Here is a 17082-nt window from a genome sequence, read left to right as displayed (position 1 = left end):
AGATGGTGTCCTGTCCTTGAATGAGTCTTCCTTGGCATGGAGCATTTATAACTTTAACTTTAACGTCAGATGAACGTCGAACACGTGAGAAGGCAACATAAAGTTGTCCATGTCCAAAAACGGGCTCAGAGAGGTAGATGCCAACCTTGTCCATGGTTTGTCCTTGTGATTTGTTGATGGTCATGGCAAATGCAGGTTTAATGGGGAACTGTCGGCGTTTCAATGTAAAAGGTAATTGTAGGTCAGAACTTGTAAGGTCAATTCTAGGAATGAGAACAGTATTGTTAGCATGTGATCCTGTAAGAACTGTTGCTTGAATAACATTGTGTCATGGTGTTGACGACTAAACGTGTGCCATTGCATAAACCCTGTTTAGTGTTAAGGTTTCTTAATAGCATGATTATTGTTCCGTTTTTAAGGCTAAGATTGTGTTGTGGTAATCCGGCTGGGTTAATAGTGTTCAAATATTCTAAGGGGAAATTCAGATGTTCATTGTCGTCATCAGAGTCAACTTTGTCAGAGCTTAGAAAGAGCCGTGCTTCTCCAGGAAGTAATGAAATGACCTGGTTATTAATGTGATCAACATAAATATTTTTTGGACATAATATAGTGCGTTGTGTTAAAAGGGGTATTTGGTCTAATGAGACCGCTGTTCCAAATATCTCCGTAATCTGGGTGAAGTCCATCTGTATTGGTGAGTGTACAATGTTCTAGTTGTAATAACCAATTGTTATATTCGGGATCTGGAAATTGCATGGTTTGTACCAAGTGTATCTTTAGAAAGCAAAGCCAATTGTTCGCGTAACATTTTTTTTTCCGCGGTTTTAGAAGCGTGCCGAGGTGAATTATTTTGTTTGATGCGGGTTCGTGTTTGTGGTCCCATTACTCGAGCCGTCTAGTTTTGTATCCGTGATCGTGAATTGATGACTTGTTTGATCTTTATCGTTAGGAATATGGATAAGTAATAAGTAGGATCGAACTCACTGTTACTATGCGGACTGTTCGTTTCTTCGTATTATCACCAATCAGGTCTCGCGCCTGTATATGTATTGTAGTTTGGTCTCGTGTTGTTTATATGATGTCTTCGCGTATTTTAAGGTGGACTGAATAATAGTTGAGCGCATGGCATGTGGAGCAATAGGTAAGCACTGTCTAAAATCTACTCATAATAAAAGTATCTTTACTCCAAAGGGAATATTATTATTCATCAACGCAATGCCAATTGTCCGCGTATTTTAAGGTGGACTGAACAATAGCTGAGCGCATTGTAAGTGGAGTAATAGTTAAGCACTGTCTAAAATCTCCTCCTAATAAAAGTACCTTTCCCGCAAAGGGAATATTATTATTCATCAACGTTTGTAGAAGTTTATCAATGGTGTTGAGTAAGTGACTGGATGCCATTGTACATTCATCTATAATTAATAGTGTGGCAAGACGGATGTCACATGCATTGTTACTGTGCATTGTCATAGTGGATACCGATGTTTCTGTGATTGGGACCGGTATTTGGAATAAGGAGTGACATGTGTTTTTGGAGCCGAGACATTTTTTCTTCCGCGGTTTCAGAATCGCTTTGTAGGTGCCGACGTGATTTGTGCATATTTGCGTTCTTGATTTGTTTCAGGGTGCACTGTTCCAATGCGATGTAATATTTGTCCACATACGCGAAAGCAGTATGGGTCATTGCCTTTTGGTGACCTGATATTTACTCCGGTAGATGCAAAATCAAATGAACTATTGTAGGATGTAATGCAGATGCGCCGCCGTGTATTTTGTTGTTTCATGCGGGTTCGTGTGTTTGGTCCCGTTATCCGAGCCGAATCGTTTTGTACCCGTGAGCGTGTATTCATGACTTGTTTGTTCCTCAGCATGCGAAATATGGATAAGTAATAAGGAGGATCGCACTCACTGTTAATATGGAGCCTTTTCTGCAGTTGAACGGTTAATAGTGCTTTATTGTAAGGAGATCCACCTATGCTGCCTAGTGTGAAGGTGTTGAGATGACGTATGTTTAATATGGACGGTTCCTTTAGAAATGGGGCTTTGGGTGTCACTTCTTATTGATGTTAGTGTGTTTGTGGGTCTGATTCGTCGTTGTTGTGAACGTTTCGTGTGCCATGTCTCGTCTCTAATGGGCCTGGCGTGGCGGTCACGGCTTCATTTTTTTGGTGCGTTAGGAGCTTGTTAAATCCTCCTGTTTGTGTGGGTCCCGTTTCGTGTGCAATGGGATTCGTGCGGCGCTGTGTGCTTTTTCGGCGTCTGAGCGGGGGGTTTGGATTGGTGGGGCGCGAGTGTCTCTTTCTTTTTGTGTGCCAGGGGCTTGTTGAATATTCCGCTTTGTGTGTGTCCCGTGCGTTGCTTGTAGGGTGGGTGGGGTGGTTTTGAGTTCTTTTTTTTTGTGTGCCAGGGGCTTGTTGAATCGTCCTCTTTGTGTGTGTCCCGTCCGGTGCCTGTAGGGCGGGGGGCTTGCAGGTGGGCGCGAGCGGCTTCTTTTTTTTTGTGTGGTAGTTTCGTGTGCAATGGGTTTCGTGCAGCGCTGTGCATCGCCTGCGTTTGACTCCTTTTTTCTGTGGTCGCGGGGCCTCATTTCTTTGACTCCTTTTTTCTGTGCTGACTCCTTTTTTCTGTGGTCGCGGCCGCCTCTCGCGGCGCCTCATTTCTTTGACTCCTTTTTTCTGTGCTCACTCCTTTTTTCTGTGGTCGCGGCCGCCTCTCGCGGCGCCTCATTTCTTGGGGCGCCTGTGCAGTACGTCTTTTTGCGGCTACGGCCCATGGCCGGATGTCCCTGCGTCCATCCGGTTTAGCATTCTCGGTTAGTAATATGGATGGCATATCAAGATCTCCTTTGTTGTGTAATGTTATCCATGGAAGATGTACTACATTACCTTTCTTGGATACACCTTTCTTTCTACAGTAATTTGTGCGGTGGAAGACAGGACAGTGTTAACGGTTGTAGATATTCTTTGGGATATTGTAAATTGATGTTTTCATCTTCCACACGATCACCACCAACTGTTTCAGCATAGTCTATTGATATGCATTTAACCAATTTGCAGTGTAACCAATCGACAATTTTTACATTCATTCGTTTGACTTCATCGTTTCTCTGTGCTAGGATTGCTCGTGTACTCATTTCTTCTGTTGATAACCTTTTGGGATGAAATTCCTCAGTAAGATTTGTACACAACAAGTCTTTTATTGGGAACTTAAAGCGAGGAAAACGTAAAAATTTATAAGAGCTGAGAACGCAGGAACTGTGTCTGACAAAAGCATTCACACAAATGAGAGGTGAGAGGACCGTAGGCGTGGTTGAATATGGTTGAGAGAAGGGCATGACTTGAAAAAAATCTCTTGGAAAAAGTCAACATTTTCTTTTATAATAGAGAAATATCCTCAGAAATGAAAAAAAAATCTAGGATATGAGAATGGCCTGACATGGCAGAGTTACAGCACTAGCAAGCCATGAAATTGAATTATTAGCAAGGATTGTTTTCTAGTTAAGAAACTGGGTTGGAGCAAAAACCTACAGCCACTGCGGCCCTCTAGGACTGACTTTGCCCACCCCTGATTTGGATTATTTCAAGGTCAATGGTCATAAATATGATGTTATTTTTAATTTTTAATTCTGTACCAGGAATCTAGTCTGTGGATCTCCATCAGAAGATAAAAAAATGATAAATGTCTATCACAACTGAAAATATTTAGACTTTGAACATTTCAACTGAAGCAAACACACATTTTAATATTTTAAAAATCTGACGTTACTCTTCTTGTTTATTATGTACTTCTACCTCTTGAAGTAAATCATTACATTTCTTATGAACACCCTGAATTACAGCATCTTACTCTAATTGAGACTCTTGAGAAAAAGTGGGTAAGAGAAGTATAAGGAGGTCACTCATGTACTGGGCAAATGTAAATACAACTTGAGTCAGATGATGAAAGGGGAAGGTGTTATCAATGGTGCCTTCATGGTCTGACATTTGAGCACTGCCTTGTTGGAAGTCACCAGGCTTTGGACGTTTTTTCTGAAGCAAGTTACCTGAGTACAGCTGAAGAATCAAGTATTATGTCATGCAGATATACATTAAACAAGGCAAAGGGCTAATACCAGGGATTCAGTCCAGCTTCTCCTGCATTCAAAACCAGTGTCTGAAAAGGGCGAGTACTTACTGGTAGTCTGTACCGTCACACGTATGCTTAGATGTTTGCAGTGCCAGAAGTTTTTCCTTGCGTCCTTGCAGCGTTTGAAGGCAGGTAGTACTCATTAGTATACAGTACTGTCTTTTGTGCTTCTTATGGTCACTTGTTCATTCAGTATTCCTTCCTGACACTTGTCACAACCTCTCGGTACTATACGTGATAACCAGGAGCTATCTCCTTGAATAATTGCAAAGGGGGTGGTCTGTTGCCTGCAATTTCTCCTCCTGTTCCTCTAATGAACTAACTGAAATCTTGTTATTTCTTCTGGGGATTTTATTCCTAATGAAAATATCTCTCTGTCTTCAGGTTTATGTTTTACCATGCACAAATGTCTTAAGGGAATGTTTTGGAGGCTCTGCTCATGAGGTAAACTGGGGATCCAACACAGTTTCTAACCTCTCTTCCTCTTCCATGCCAAAAGAGAAATGATGACACTTACGGTCCTCCCTAGGATTCCAACCCCTTCCAGCCATCCACTTATACAAGAAATGATGGGACTGGAAGTCAGCATTCATTCACCGCATCTGATTGAACCAGGCAGCCTGCAGAAGCGATTTAAACCAGATCGATGAAGCAATTCAATAAGACCTTGTTTGCTATTCATTTATTTTTGTTTTCCTTCACTTTAATAAGATTAAAGAGGGTTCTCAGTTGGGACCCCAACACTTTTTTTTATTTAGGGTTAAGATTAGGGTTTCCCAAGAGCCAGCTTCCGTAGCCGAGGATCGGACCGCCAAGGTCCCCGCCTTCGGCCACCACCCAACTCACACTGCACCCGACCTCATTGGCCCCTCCCATAGGTGGTGAGCCCATGGGAAGGGGGGACCCACGTTTCCTCTTCGGCCTGTGCCCAGCCAAGCCCCATGGGTGCAAGCCCGGCCACCAGGCGCTCACCATCGAGCCCCACCTCCAGGCCTGGCTCCAGAGGGGGGCTCCGGTGACCCGCATCCAGGCAAGGGAAAACGGCGTCCAAATTTTTTATTCATCACAGGAGGTTGTGTTGAACCGCACTTTGTCTCATACCTCACCTAGGACCAGTTTGCCTTGGGTGGCCCTACCAGGGGCATAAAGCCCTGGACAACAGAGCTCCTAGGATCATTGGGACATGCAAACCCCTCCACCACGATAAGGTGGCAGTTTGAGGAGGGGCACAATATGTACGAAGCTGAAACACTGTGACTGCCAACTCTTCCTTTTATTTTAATTCATCTGCTGTTCAAAACACTAACCAAGTAATTAAAATCAAGAATACCAGCAAGGAGTCGAAAACAGTAATATTATTTCTGAAAATCACAAATCAATGAAGAGTGTTTTTCTTTATGATATTTGCAATCTTGGATGATTTTCTGGCCCGCACTGCTGACGATTTAAATTGCTGCTTACTTGACGTCACGTTCTCCATTCTTCCAGCTTCCTGAGCTTAGTAATTATAACAAAATGGCAATGTCCTTAACAAAAGCAATGATTTTCTGTATTCGGTATGATGTTAACCTGCATCCAGCCCGGCAAGCAGGTCCTCCAACTTGCGGGGAAAACCTATGGATTGGGGGCGGGGTGGCACTCCAGCCACTGTTAAAAAACTCACACTGTTCCATTGCATTTGAACTAGTCTGGTGCTGAGGTGTCAACCATTGCGTGGCTGTGCTGGGGTCCTAATTTGGGATCCTGAGGTGGTTCCCAGTGTGGAGTGTGTGGCAATGTGCTGTAACAGTGTGTGCTCCTAACCTCTCTCTCTCTCTCTCTCTCTCTCTCTCTCTCTCTCTCTCTCTCTCTCTCTCTCTCAGTTGGCTCTCCATATGAAAAACAAACAGTTTAGATTTTAGCAAAAATAAAGCAGGGGTGAGTTAAAAATTAAACAAATACATGATTATATTACCAAGAAATTCAGTGACACCCAAGAAGCTGGCCTTGTTCCTCCTGCTGTGGCACAGACCCATCTTCAGTGATGACGTGCTGTCCTCAGAGCTCCTTGATAACATGTTATCATGTTGTAACTGCTACTTTTTCATTAATGTTTGCAAGTTTTGCCTACCTTTGCCTGTTTTGAGGTGTTATTGGCTAACATTAGGCCTTTTATAAATCACCTAGTTTTCTAGTGTTGCTTGCCACTAGAGACCATCCATCCTGCCATTTTCAAACCAGAGCCACTGGACACTGGTGCCCATTCTGGCATCAATGGCCCATCACACACACACACTTGGTTAGTTTAGTTATGGTGTTGTCAGACGTTTTAATAGGGTAGTCTTTGGGATATAGGAGAAAATCCAGGGGGGGCAGGGGTAAAAAACACCCAAGTGCCCACAGAGATAATGTGCCTGTGCCACCACACAGCTATTGCCCATTTGAACCTTGGTGCATGCAGAAAATGTGTCATCGTACAGGGTCCAGAGGGGCACCAAGCGCTTCTGTGTTTCTGTAAATGCAGTTCATTTCTGGAGGCTTGTTCTTGCCTTCAGTTAAATTGCTTGTTTCCTTCAATGTCCTGTTTTCATTGACATTTACTGCTGCTCATGAATTTAAAATGTACCTTTTCAAATCATTCGGTAAATGTGTGCATATTTCTTCATAATCTGTTCCTTTCGTGTAAATGATTCATTCAGAATAGAGAAGAGAGAAACAGAGAAAATAAAAAAATGTGGTCGGCTGCAAGCGCAAAAACATGTTGCATTTTTATTATATTGTGTTTGAAAAAATGTATTTGTGAAAGTGGATACAAAATGTAAAAAGGGAACTCAGCATTGGGTGCAACTCAGTAATCAACCCTGGACGTGTGTCCATCAGAAGCCTGAATCGTGCATTCATTCCTATTTACTCATAATACTCCAGTTTACTGTGGGAGAGCATGCAAACTGTACAGAGGAACAGGGTTGCCATCATGTTAAATATTCACTTTATTTTTTTGATGCTACAGTTTTCTACAATAAGGAAGTATTGACATACAGTACCTGAAAAGTACATTAAAATTCTAACTCTCAGGCACATCGTCACTCTTAACTGATTTGGTAAGCAAGACCACATTCAAATGCAAAATTATATTTAATAGAAAGCAGACAAATCACCTCACATGATGTACTCCTTACACCAGTCCAGTTAAGCAACCAGTTCTATTAATCAAGGCTACCTTAGTGATATCAAAAAAACATCAGCTGAAGATTAAACCATCATTTCAAAGGTTACAAGTGGGAATTAGCAGGTATGGACAACACATAGACAGAAGTGATGTTCAATCAAGAAGCTGCTTGAGTCATCAGACTCCTCAGCTTCAAGTGGCCTTTTTAGACCTCATTGGATGACAACTGCTGACTATTGTGGACCATTAATTGATCTGCCTGCCTTGCATCCCAAAGCCACCCAGGACAGGCAACTCTGCATGGTAGAAGCACTTTAGAAATGGATGAGTGAATGCTGCTTTATTTCTAACTGTGTACTATCAGAATAAGGCAGTACACCATTTTTTTTACTCTTAAGAAATTATAAAAATGAAACTGTCAAATGTTAATTCATATGAGCACTTCTTTGTTTTATCTACCCATTACAACTGTAAAAAAATAGTTTTAGCTTATTTAGGGGTCTGAAGTCTATTCTGAAATTAGTGGACGGAAAAATGAATCTCCCAATGACCAGGGTGTCAGCCAATTGTGGGGTGCACAGAAATGACAAAGTTTCAGTTGGCTTTGGATGATTTAAACAGTTATTAGGTGTTATTTGTATCCGTGTGACTTCATAATACTCAAAGGCAGGTGGGAAGCTGATCTTGAACACAAGATGCCAAATCCAAATGCTAGATAATTGTCAGAGCTGGTTATGTGCTCACACTGCAAGACTCAGCACATTGTGTTATAAGTAACATGCTTATTACTATCTATTCACTTTACCTATTATTTATTTTTAACTATTTATTTATCTATTTACAGTATAGTAAAATTCTTTACCCGTCTTGCACTTGTCCTGTGTTTATGTATATTTTGCACAGCAGACCTAGGGAACATTATTTTGCAATACTATGTATGAATGGTATGAACAATAAAGTCACTTGACTTGACTTTATTTATGCTAAACACAAAACAGGATTTTGAGAATGCAGCCCTCTCTTCATTCTTTTCCAAGGTGTTGTAAAGCTCCATCAAGCTCACTGCCACTTTCTGGAACAGGCCATCCTTCACAAAGTATCAGCAGATTACAACAGGGTCTAAAATGCTGTCTTACTGTTTTAAAGCTCTATTGCACAACTCTCAATGAGCACTTGTTAACCTTTGTGACTCCCACTCTCTAAGTCTGTTATATCACAAAGTTCACATCTGAAAACACACTTTTTCTTTGTTGCTTTTTACGTCTGTCATTTGAGCATTTAACTCTTTTATAACTGATTCTTGTATGTTAGTTGCATCAAGCTCAGAGTGTATTGAAAACAAGCCAATTCCCAGCCCAGCCCAGTCACTGTCTGTGTTAAGTACTTTGAGCATGGAAGGGTGCTATATTAATAGAATTTATTATTATTATTATTATTATTATTATTATTATTATACCCTCCTCTCAGCACTCTATGGTACACTGATGCATTTGCCAGAGGTCAGCCAGACCTCTCAGGCTTTGAATTCAGCTTGTTGTTTAACTGAGGACTCATAGAAGAATGAAGGCCACACCAAGGGGTGCAATCTTCTGGATTGCTTTCGTGTCGACTCTACACAAGAGTTTGTCCAACTGCTCTTGGAATCCAGTCTTGATGGTTCCCAGTGTGCCTACGACTACGACCCAGTGTCAATGAGCGCATTGGGTAAATACTATTATTATTATTATTATTATTATTATTATTATTGTTGTTGTGTGTGTCATTTGCATGCTCTCCATTGTGCTAATGTGGTTCCTTCTGCGCGCCAGAGATGCAGGGATTAGGTAAATTGCTGATGCTTAATGAGAAAGTGATCTCTGCAATGGACTTGGCCATATCATGACCCTGAATGAGAACAAGTGACTTCAGGCACCAGATGGATTTATGAATAACCTTGCAACAAACTTGCTGTTTTGTGTTTTTCTGTATTCTTAAATTAAGCTGCTACAGTAAAATAAGCTGAGCACTTGATGGATGTTTAAACATCAAGCCATAGTGGCCATGAAGTATTTAGAAAGGATCACAAGAGTAAAATCTTAGGTTCAAAAGCATTCATTCACTCCCAGGTGACTCATGTTATTCATTGAGAAATGAACCATACACTGTTTTTAATTTTTCTTTGAAGATCAAAGCCCGAGGTAGGCTGTGTAATTTTCAAGAGTTTCAGTTAAATGTGTAGGACAGTGTACAGTAAGGTGAAATGATTAAGAGAATGTTAGCAGCCTGAGGCGTTTATGACAATGAGGCATGAGGGACTCTGCCTTGATGTGTCACAAGCAGCAGTTCTACCTGCATCTGCCTATTTGGTGAGCCCACCTTTAAGAGTTGTGACATACATACAGTAAGCACACGACTACACCATCAAAACATCTACGGCAGAATGCAAATAAAGTTTGACAGACATATAGGAATACAAGCCTTTTTGGGGATTAAAAACAGGAGCTTAAATGTTCTAGCATGTAGGATGCCATGCAAAGCAATGTCCAGTTTTGACATGTGTGCTGTATATTGCAGAAAACACACTAACCCAAAACATGAGCTAAAGAAGAGCTATTACAAAGAAGAACACTTTGGTTCAGCTTACATGTTGATTTAACATCTTGCATCAAACAACTGTCAGGGCACAGGAAGGCAAACCATCACCAGATCAGGAGTCTCCAATGCAACAGGATCGTTGGTTGAGTTTCTTGTCTGTTTTGCCTGGTTCACCAGCTGTATCAAGGTGGCCTGGTGAGGAGAAAAGCTTCAAATCCTAAATACCATGTTGAATCCCAACAAGACAGTTCTGAAATATAGAACTATCATGACAGATTAAAATCGGCAAGCAAGAGAGCACATAAACAGTAGGCTGTGTGAGCTGTGCTTTTTGATTTTCCTATTTAAATATCAGTTATATAGTGTACTTATTGATAAATCTTCATATCCCTCTCTGTAAAGAGAATATTTTGGCACGTTCTTGGGTAACATTAAAGACGTTGTGCTTGACCTGCAACTCCATCTTAGCTCTGAATGATTATTTGAATGGAGACCTTGTTTCCAGGCTCATATAGAATCTCATATTCCAAATTCAAGCTAAAACACTTTAATATGTAGGTACATAACACTTTACATTAAGTGTCCATAATTACACTGTAACTACTATGTAATTACCTGTATAAGTACAGTGTAACTATGAGTTATTACTCCGTACTTACTGTGTAATACAAAGTAATGCTATAGTTAATTACTCAGTTGTCATTGTTATTCCACAGTTTATATAATTACAATGTAACAATTTATCACTTATCCAAAAACAAGTGTACTTACGTAGTTACATTGTAGCTGTACTTTCAAAATGTAATAAAAACATCAGGGTATGTAACTACAGCTATGTAACAGATGTTCCATGGTCTGGGCAATTTTAATGGAGGGACAATAAACCCAACCACAGGGGATGCACAAACAAGTGTGTTTCTTTGCGCCGGTCCAAAGTCCAGATAAGTGGGGAGGGTTACATCAGGAAGGACATCTGGTAAAAAATTTTGCCAGATCAACATGCGAACAACAATACAAATTTTCATACCAGCTCAGTCAAGGCCCGGGTTAACAACGACCACCACCAGTACTGTTAGCCAACAGGGTGCTGACGGAAATTGGGCTACTATTGGCCAAAGAAGGCGAAGAAGAGGAGAAATGTATCCGGAGGCAGGAGGAGAGAAGGAATGTAAAGAGAGTGGAACTGAGGGTAGGAACTTTGAATGTTGGCAGTATGACTGGTAAGGGAAGAGAGTTAGCCGATATGATGGAGAGAAGGAAGGTTGATATTGTGAGCAGGGGGGATGAATGCACCCCTAGAAAACACAGAAGCTCCTAAAAAAAAACCCTCTTAAAAACGCTGATAGACTACCTTCATATTGCTCCCTTACTTGCTGTGCTCTCTTGCGGCTGCTCTGTCACGTGATATGTTTCTCGCACGACGGTATAAGCCAGAACAGCACCTGTCCTTTTGGCTGATTGCTTTGTTTTCTCTCTCCCTCAGACATCCTCTGCTCCTGTTGCGTGTCCCACTCCCATTGTGCTCCCCTATGATGTTTGCCTATTCTTTAAAAATGAGAACTAACTGCCTAGTTAGCTCATTTTACTTCTGAAAGAGACATGTTTGTTTGAAGAGTTTGAATTAAGTTCCTGTCTCTACAATCTCCTGTGTTTCAGTGCAATTCTGTGATGCAAGCATGACAATATATTGTGCGTGCAAGAGGCTAAATGGAAGGGGAGTAAGGCCAGGTGGATTGGAGGTGGATTCAAATTGGTCTATCATGGTGTGGATGGGAGGAGAAATGGGGTAGAGATTATTCTGAAGGAACAGTATGTCAAGAGTGTTTTGGAGGTGAAAAGAGTGTCAGGCAGAGTAATGACTATGAATCTGGAAATTGGAGGTGTGATGATGAATGTTGTTAGTGCATATGCCCTGCAAGTTGGGTGTGTGATGGATGAGAAAGAAGATTTCTGGAGTGAGTTGGATGAAGTGATGAACAGTGTACCCAAGGGACAGAAAGTGGTGATTGCAGTGGATTTTAATGGACATCTTGGTGAAGGGAACAGAGGAGATGATGGGTAGGTATGGTGTCAAGGAGAGGAATGAAGAAGGTCAGAGGATAGTGTTTTTTGCAAAAGGATGGGCATGGCTGTGGTGAATACATATTTTAAGAAGAGTGAGGAACACAGGGTGACATACAGGAGTGGAGGAAGATGCACACAAGTAGATTATATCCTATGCAGAAGTGTCAGTCTGAAGGAGATTGAAGATTGCAAAGTGGTGGCAGGGGAAAGTGTAGTTAGGCAACATAGGATGGTGGTCTGTAGGATGATGTTGGAGATCAAGATGAGGAGGAGAGTGAGGGCAGAGCCAAGGATCAAATGGTGGAAGTTGAAAAAGGAAGACTGCAAGGTTGAGTTTAGGGAGGACGTAAGACAGGCACTGGGTGGTAATGAACCAAACAGTTGGGAAACTACAGCAGATGTAGTAAGGGTGACAGCAAGAAGTGTGCCAGATGTGACATCTGGACAGAGGAAGGAGGAAAAAGGAAACCTGGTGGTGGAATGGGGAAGTACAGGAGAGTATACAGAGGAAGAAGATGGCAAAGAAGAAGTGAGATAGTCAGAGAGATGCAGAAAGTAAACAAGAGTACAAGGAGATAAGGCGCAAGGTGAAGAGAGAGGAGGTGAAGGCTAAAGAAAAGGCGTATGATGAGTTGTATGAGAGGTTGGACACTAAGGAGGGGGAAAAGAACCTGTACCGATTGGTTAGACAGACGGTCCAAGCTGGGAAAGATGTGCAGCAGGTTAGGGTGATAAAGGATAAAGATGGAAACGTACTCACAAGCGAGGAGAGTGTGTTGAGCAGATGGAAAGAGTACTTTGAGAGGCTGATGAATGAAGAGAACGAGAGAGAGAAGAGGTTGGATGATGTGGAGATAGTGAATCAGGAAGTGCAATTGATTAGCAAGGATGAAGTCAGGACAGCTATGAGGAGGATGAAGAATGGAAAGGCCGTTGGTCCAGATGACATACCTGTGGAAGCATGGAGGTGTTTAGGAGAGATGGCAGTGGATTTTTTAACCAGACTGCTTTGAAAAGACAATCTTGGAAAGTGAGAGGATGCCTGAGGAGTGGAGAAGAAGTGTAATGATACTGATTTTTAAAAATAAAAGGGAGGTGCAGAGCTGTAGTAACTACAGAGGGATAAAATTGATGAGCCATAGCATGAAGCTATGACAAAGAGTAGTGGAAGCTAGGTTAAGAGTGAGGTGATGATTAGTGAGCAGCAGTATGGTTTCATGGCAAGAAAGAGCACCAAAGATGCGATGTTTGCTCTGAGGGTGTTGATGGAGAATTATAGAGAAGGCCAGAAGGAGTTGCATTGGATATTTATCGACCTGGAAAAAGCATATGACAGGGTGCCTCGAGAGGAGCTGTGGTATTATATGAGGAAGTCGGGAAAGGCAGAGAAGTACGCAAAAGTTGTACAGGATATGTATGAGGGAAGTGTGACAGTGGTGTGGTCTGCCGTAAGAATGATGGATGCATTCAACGTGGAGGTGGGATTACATCAGGGATCAGCTCTGAGTCCTTTCTTATTTGCAATGGTGATGGGCAGGTTGACAGATGAGATTAGACAGGAGTCCCTGTGGCCTATGATGTTTGCTGATTGCATTGTGATGTGTAGCAAGAGTAGGGACCAGGTTGAGGAGACCCTGGAGAGGTGGAGATATGTTCTAGATAGGAGAGGAATGAAGGTCAGTAGGAAGAAGACAGAATTCACATGTGTAAATGAGAGGGAGGTCAGTGGAATGGTGAGGATGCAAGGAGTAGAGTTGGCGAAGGTGGATGAGTTTAAATACTTGGGATCAACAGTACAGAGTAACAGGGATTGTGGAAAAGATGTGAAAAAGAGAGTGCAGGCAGGGTGGAAAGGGTGGAGAAGAGTGTTAGGAATAATTTGTGGCAGATGGTTATCAGCAAGAGTGAAAGGGAAGGTCTACAGGATGGTAGTGAAACCAGCTTTGTTATATGGGCTGGAGATGGTGGCACTGACCAGAAAGCAGGAAATGGAACTGGAGGTGGCAGAGTTAAAGATGCTAAGATTTGGATTGGGTGTGTCAAGGATGGACAGGATTAGAAATGAGCACATTAGAGGGTCAGTTCAAGTTGGACAGTTGGGAGACAAAGTCAGAGAGGCAAGATTGTGTTGGTTTGGACATGTGCAGAGGAGAGATGCTGAGTATATTGGGAAAAGGATATTAAGGATACAGTTGCCATGCAAGAGGAAAAGAGGAAGGCCTAAGCGAATGTTTATGGATGTGGTGAGAGAGGACATGCAGGTGATGGGTGTAACAGAGCAAGATGTAGAGGACAGAAAGATATGGAAGAAGATTATCCGCTGTGGCAACCCCTACTGGGAGCAGCCGAAAGAAGAAGAACAGGAACAAGAAGACACAATGCAAATACTTTGGAATAGCAAAAAAAAAAAAAATGTCAAGATACTAGTTGGAAAATCTGTGCCCATTTTGTGACTTTGCTGAGATCTCTACTGAAACTCAACAGGAGACACTTGTGAAAACACTTGGGTAAATTATTCAGGAGAAAAATCTGAGGAACAAGAGACAAAATAAATTTTCTCCTATTTATTTATTTCTGATCTCTTTGGTGACTAGGAGGAACCAAAAACATATTGGGGAGATCTCTTTTTGATTTTTTCATTTCTGTGAAAAAGTAAGTGAACATGTCAGTGTTCTAGATTTTTTTTCTCCATTCTAAGGAAACAGAATGGACAAAAGTTAGTGGAAGTATCATACTCTTTTTTCTTTACTGTTTTCACACAGTACAAACCCATAAAATGGTCACCTTGTCCAGGTGTCTGGAAATATGCACTTGCAACTTTTAAGTCACATTCTTGAAGGCACTAGCTAATGATTGTCACATTGCTACTGTTTCAATGTGTACTTTGTAATAATGTTTTTATATTGATGCAGTTGTGTGCTGTTTTGACTTTTGCATGATTCCTGAGCACCGAAAACAATATGGAATGAGGCTGCAATGAATGGATATAACAGGCCAGGGGTTCTACTTGTAAATGTTCTGAGAAAGAATCGTTGTGAGCCTCCAGGATGGCTTCCAATATTATTCTGCCTGTTATTATTTTTTCTTGGATGGAGCCTATAATTTAACCATTATAACATCTGTTGGGAAACAAAAATGCACATCTGGTATTATGCAGTAGGATGTTTTACTTACCAGTGCCTTTGGCCCCTTTACTTTTTTCACATTTTGTTATTTTGCAGCCTTATGCGAGATTGTGTTCAATTCATTTTTTCTTCATCAAGCAAACGTTCCATAACACAGAATGACAATGCGAAAACAGGATTTTAAAAATCTTTGCAAATGTCTTTAAAAAAAGCAAAATATCCCATTGACCCTTTCCTCAGTACTTAGTTGAAGCCCCTTTGCCAGTGATTACAGCCCGAATGCTTCTTGGGTTTGACAGGACAAGAGTTATACACCTGGTTTTGGAGATTTTCTGCCATTCTTCTCTGGAGATCCTTTCAAGTCCTGTCAGGTTGGATGAAGACCCCCCAGCGGACTGCTGGTCTTTCCAAAGATGTTAGATTAGAACCAAGTCTGGGCTGTAGTTGGGCCTGTAAAAAACTTAAATTAAATTGCATGGGTTTAATGTAAAAATATTAATACAAAACCAAGATTAAGGGTTGAGGTTGCAGATGGGAGAATGTCCATTTATTTTACATATTTGAAAAGTGCGTTGTCTATTGCTGGCAGTCTAAAGGTTTTCAAGACGCTTATTATTCCCTGTTGTCAGTACAAGGACTACATTTAGTGTGCCAGTGTGTGGAGTAAAATCAGACAGTTAACTTTCTTCATGGTTGGCAGGGCTACTGAAGAAACAGACAGGTATGTCCCCCTTCTTGTTTTTCTGTGTTCCCTTTATTTTTGTCCCTTTAAGTGCTGCAGAAAGGTCACTCATTGGACATTGCTTATGGCCGTACCTCTTGGCATTGCAATAGTGCTGAATCCTCTATTCTTGCAGTTTTATTCTATTCCCATCAAACTCAGTAACATAACTGTCACAAAAGATGCTATTCTTGTTTAAGGTGGGATACAGGTTATTTAACACTATAATTCCTGAAGCCTACGAAAAAACTCATAGTCCTGACCCACCTTAAATCCCTTCGCACCTCTCTATTCAACGTCTTTGTGTTATAAATGTGTCGATCAGCACAAGCAGCAAGCAGCTTGCTATCCCAACTCCCCCACTGCTGCAGAAGGGCAAAAAGCTCTCCCAGCTGAAGCCTTGTTTATCTGGGAGTGAGGTACCTATAGCTGTATAGGCTAAATAGTATACAGTATCGTTATTTGGAACACATGCATTTCATGTGTGTTCCATGTCTACAAATATCTACGTAAGTGTAGGATGACAGGAAATGCAAGAAATGTTGAACACATACCTAAACGTTCTTCTTTTAGTACTAACAACAAAATTTTGACATGAAGTGTATAATGTGTGAAGACTGACATCCAAATACCAAATAAACACTTTCACAAAAGGTACAAGTATAACAAAACAAGTGCACTTTTATTTACGAATATAACCAAAGAAAAAGTAACGGGCTTAGTGTACGCTGTTAGCACGACTGCTTTGGTAGTACAGCAGTAAGAACTGCTGACTCATAATCAACAGGTCGCGCGTTTGATCCTGGCTGAGACATCTGAGAAGTGCTACCACGTCACTGCAAATGACAGAAGTGCAGCACAATGTCTTGTGTTCAACCAGCCGTGACAAGTATAAATATAAAATCAGGTCATGGGGCTTGCCAAAATGAGTATAGAACTCAGATGGAGAACTTTGATTCTTGGTGCAAAGAGAATTGTCTGCAACTTAACATCAGCAAAACCAAGGAACTGGTCATTGACTTTCACCACACCAGACAGCCTCAACGCCCACAGTTCAGTGAATGGATAGGAAGTTGTCCACTCCTACAAGTACTTGGGGGTCTGCGTCAATGACAGGATGGACTGGTTTCAGAACACAGAGGAACTCCTTAAGGAAGGGCAGAGCAGGCTCTTTTAGTTAGGAAACTGCATTTCATTAATATGGCAAACTTCACATCTTCTACAATTCTCTGATGGCCAGTGCAATTTTCTATGCTGTGGTATGCTGGGTCAGTAATATCACTTCAAGAAAGGCCCACCGAATCAACAAGCTAATAACAAGAGCA

This window comes from Erpetoichthys calabaricus, chromosome 10 (assembly GCF_900747795.2).
Source record: "Erpetoichthys calabaricus chromosome 10, fErpCal1.3, whole genome shotgun sequence".
NCBI classification, from domain to species: Eukaryota; Metazoa; Chordata; class Cladistia; order Polypteriformes; family Polypteridae; genus Erpetoichthys; species Erpetoichthys calabaricus.
This window is presented reverse-complemented; position numbering follows the sequence as displayed.